The sequence below is a fragment of the Gavia stellata genome, chromosome 1 (assembly GCF_030936135.1).
Source record: "Gavia stellata isolate bGavSte3 chromosome 1, bGavSte3.hap2, whole genome shotgun sequence".
In the NCBI taxonomy this organism is placed as follows: Eukaryota; Metazoa; Chordata; class Aves; order Gaviiformes; family Gaviidae; genus Gavia; species Gavia stellata.
The window spans coordinates 67,549,640-67,554,480 of record NC_082594.1 but is presented as its reverse complement, the minus strand read 5'-3'; positions in this window follow the sequence as shown (position 1 = coordinate 67,554,480).

Below are 4,841 nucleotides of genomic sequence, written 5' to 3'. Positions count from 1 at the left end.
GAGGCGGCCTCTCCGCCCTCCGCCCAGCCAGGCGCCCTGCTCGGCGGTGCCGCGCTCAAACCCGGCCCCCGTCCTTCCCTTCTCCCTTCCCTCCCTCCCGGAAACAGCGCCCCGAGAGCATCGTTCCGGGAGCGCTGGGGGCCGCCGGGGGAGGGGACCGCGCGGTCTGCGCCCCCCCCGCAAATAAATTTATTCTGAGACTTTTCTCTGCAGTCCACTCCCTAATACATTTATTCTGAGGCTTTTCACTGCAGTTTTGAGGCGGACCATTGTCTCTGTGAGGGTCTGTAGAAAGAGAGAGAGAGAGGGACCCGTTGCCCCCGCAATTCCCCTTTGGGCACTTCGGCCTTGAGGCAAAAATATTTCCTTGAGACTTTGCAGTGATGGCAGATGGCGTGTCAGGAGGTCTCCTACACGTCCTTCATTGTCCAGTCGTTTTTGGTATCACACAGATGAGGGAATTATTATCCACCAGGACACTGCTGTCAGCTTTTACTACTGAAAACCAGACAACATGAACCATTAAAGTGCCTGATTTGAAATAATTCATATGCTGGACGATGCATCTTGGCGCACATACGCCTGGTACAAGAAGAGCAACTATCTGTGTGTGCTCTAGCAGAGGGGAAAACCTGTGTCAGAGTTACACCGTGGAGAAGGCCACAAAGATGGCAGCTGGTCACAAGCAAAAAATACTCGTTTGAGAAAAATAGGATCCACGTGCCCTCTCTTGATCTATTTGCAGCAGCTGCACTTCAGTGTAACACTGTTTGACTTCAGTGGTTTCCACCCGTTATTAATTAGGCCAGATTTTCACCTCACACTATGTCACCCTTTGGGACCGTTTCTTCTCCGGCATTGTTGAGCGTGTGTGCTGCAGATACCCATGTTATCCCTGCAGTAAAACATAGATTTGTTTTGCTTTTTTTTACTCAACTGCATTTGTAGGTCTGCTATGTTTTCACATTTCAGTAACTGAGATCTTAAGAAAAGCAAAATCCTTGTTCATCTTTCCATCAGCTCAGGTAATGAAGGGACAAATGCTTCTGTCAGTGGTTTCTTTAGATCCAACGGTCTATCTAACGAGCATTATCACGTTCAGCTTTCCTGAAGACACCTTCAGGTGTCTAAATAGCTTCTGTGGCCACCTGACCATACTGTGGCAGAAGAGAGGATGCAATCAAGCTTCTGTACCTTCAGCTCTGTGAAACCTGTGGCTTGTCGTGGGTGCTACCACTCCACTCGCTGTATTTGTTGGTTTAAAATCTCTTTGAAATTAGTACGGTTAACAGCATATGTATTTGTCAGTTTGTGGATCTTTCTATGTACAATAAAAGATGTTTGAGTGAGATTTTGATACTATTTAGAAACTGCTAAGTGGTGGAACCCACAATTTGCTCCGAAGTGGCACGTTGCCCCCTTAGACCAGGTATAATGGTAACTCACCAGAGCTTGGTGGCTTCTATTCAGCATGAGATATTGGGGCAGCAAACTGCAGCAACTCAGAGAAGAACATGATGGATTTAAATATCTTAGTAGAAGACCAAGTCTGAAACATTATCAAATGCAGAACAAAAAAAAAAAAAAAAAATTAGGAGTTGGTGCTAACCTCTACGATAAAAGCCTTGGCTGGGGAAGAAAAAAGAGATGCACAGGAAGCGTGGGGGTTGAAAGAGAAGAAAATGCTCTTGTTGGGGATGGGTGACTGTTAAGAGCAGCCATAGTCACAGGGAGCTGGTCTGAAGCATAGAGAGGATTTATGATCTGCAGGATCTTGGAGGGGCCCTGGGAACGCTCTACAAAGGTGAGAAAACCAAGGCATGGAAATGCACATAGAATATGCTGTTGCTTTGTTAGCATCTATATAGTTTTTACGTTGTCAAAGCAGAGTACATCACCTAGAGTTGTTCTGTAACGTCTGTGTGTTACGTGCTGCTTTCTCATATTCTGAAAAGTTAGCTCACCTGAGCGAGCTATTTCTGGGGCTGCAGCTCTGAGAAATGTTTGATTGAGCTATGCTGGGAGGGTATGGCAGTGCTGCTCCAGTGGCTCTGCTCAGGTAGGCTCCAGTCCCCTTTCTGCAACGAGAAGCTGCTCTGACACCACCGCTCATGAAGTAGCTAGTTGTAGAAGTAGGACTTCAAAGAGAGCATCCTTATGGATAGATGCCAAAGTTTGGCTCCTTCACTGGGAGTGATGTAGGTGTGTGGGCAAATAGATAGGACTGACACATGGTGCTGTGAATAGCAAGATCTTTGTGAACTGGCGGTTGAGGCTTAAAAATTATTTTTGGTGTGAACAGGGGAAAATTTGAATTTTAAGTAGTTTCAAATAATAAATAAGTTTCTCTTTCAAATTCAAAACTGGTGACAAGCAAAACTACTCTAATGTTTAAGTGATGTTGATATACCTACTGCTTTGCTAATAGTACTTATAACAGTTGTGAAGGTATAAAGAGTCAGTTAATCAGCTTTACAAATTTGCACTCTAGTATCTTAAATCTTGAGAGGAAGGGGAGGGCTCCACAGTCATATTAAAACTTCTCACTTTGTGGAAGTTTCTGTATTTTTATCTGCTTTGAGAACCTTCTTTCTTTCTTTTGTTCTAAAAATACCTATAGGTAGTGTATGCTGGTGCTAGCACATAGCTTCCTCCTGCTGCTTTTAAATTACTGTTTCTGAGTCAGTTTGATGCTTGCACATGTAAACCTGACCCAGTTAAAGTGGGTATGTTCACTTTGAGTTTGTACATGGAAAAAAAGTTTTCTTTGAAATCAGAAAAGCATACTTGTTTCTAGCTTGAGTATTATAACTGAAGTGAGGACTCCAAAATAAGAGGCATGTGTTGAGGTGGGAGAGGTTTCCTGAAATGCCCCAGCAGCAGGTGTTGATCTTTCTGGGAAGGTTTCAGAGATGACCCCTAACTCAGCTCTTTTGTCCAGATAAGTGGAAAATGAGAGTGACCCTTTGCTGCCCTTGTTTTGAAGCTTTTCCTCTTGCGATCCCTGCAACCCCAAACCCACGTGGACTCCTGTTTCCAACCCTGAGGATAACTACCACAGACCTGCCAGGGTGCAACCCTTGACAATCCCCCTTTACAAAGGCAGAATATCCGAATTGCTCCTGCGGTGTGACTCCTCTCTGCTATCTGCAGAATTGCTAAGCTTTGAGGTGGGGAGATGGAAAAAGGTGTTATTATGATTTTTTTGAATGGGTCTAAAAAAAGTTAATCTGGAAATGGAATTAACCTGATCAAGTCAGGAGCATCCATAGCATGCATGGAGGTGGAGAAGGACGGGAACTGAAGCAATTGGCTTTGTCATGTCTCCCAACAGCATTCTTCAGTTATCTTACCGAGTTCTTGCTTTGTCATATAGAAATAGTATCGTCTATTGTACTTCTAGGCTCAGTAGTGTGACATTACTTTCTATATCTATTCTTCTATTATTTGATTGCCCACCATGAACTGTGTAAGCTGTCAAGAAAGCAATCTATAATTAAACTGAGTGTCTTTAGTTTTTCTCTTTCATATTTCAGCTTGGCTTACACAACTGCACTGTAAATCAGTCCTGCCTCTTCCACATCTATCATCCTATTAGCCGCTGTCAAGCAAGTTTGACAGGTAAATGGAGGTCCCCAATAGCGAAGTTAGTTCCTGCAAGTTTTGTGAAAGTCAGTGGCAAGATTACAGAGAACAGGATGAGTGTCCCTTTCCCACCCAGCTTGAACTAAATAGTTATATCTGCTCCATTTGGTCTGACAGGAGTCCAGTGAGGGTGTGTATGGCTCAGGATCGCAATTGGAGTATGTGACAGGAGGCTTGAAGGACACGGGAGGACAGGGACCAAAGGTATTGTGGAAGAAGGGAAGCTGGGGCTTGGCAAATCATTAGTGGAGGTGCGTGGCTCAGTCTGTAGGAAATCAGCCTTTGCTGGGTCTGCTGCTTGTAGAACACTTTTCTTCCTGTGGTTATCTAGGTGATACAAACCTATTGCAGTTCTTTTTTTGGGGTTGGTTCCTCGCCCCCCCCCCCCCCCCCAAAAAAAAAATAAAGAATCTTGGTATTTATATTTGTTCTCTACAACAGGTTTTGATTCATTGCAGTGGTGATGAGTGAGTCCCATTGACTGTATCAGAATAACCAAGATCACATTTGGCTTCAGTATTTCCAAGAGTTTAATTTTTGAAGAGTGGCCTCTTTCAATCTGATTTTTCTCTTTCATACATGCAGTATTACTCCATTAGGGCTATCAGAGGTGCCAAAGATGAGCTTAAGGATGTTTAATCTTTCTTTCTTAGAAGCCAAGAAAGAGAAACCTGTTTTAAGGAAATCAAGAAAATACAAATTTCTTTCACTTCTTCATGCTGCTGACAATAAAATGTAAAGCCTTCAGGATAAATTTTAACACAGGGAAATAAATAAATCTTTGTGCTACAAAAGGCAACTTTTATTACAAAGCTATGCTACTGACTACAATTAGACTCCTCTTCATGTAAGTTTAAAGAAATAGTACGAGTATGTGTAGAAGTAAGACTTAGCCCTTAGAGTTATTTTCTGCTTCATTTAAGATTTTCTTTTCAATCTTATATCCCTTAAATTTCTCTTGAGAAGAACCTGAATTGGTTATGTTGGCCAGTATGCAAAGTAATATTCCTCCTCTGCTGTGGTGTAGCCATAGTCCAAAAATAGTAAAGGTGATGAGCCAGGCTAGATGTACTGGGAGGCAGATGAGATGCTCTTGGCTTGCTTTACCATCAGTCTAGATTTTGCCATTTTCCTGGAAGTTTCCATTGTCAGTGGAGCAAAAACAATAATTCAGCTGACCAAACATAAATGTCTCT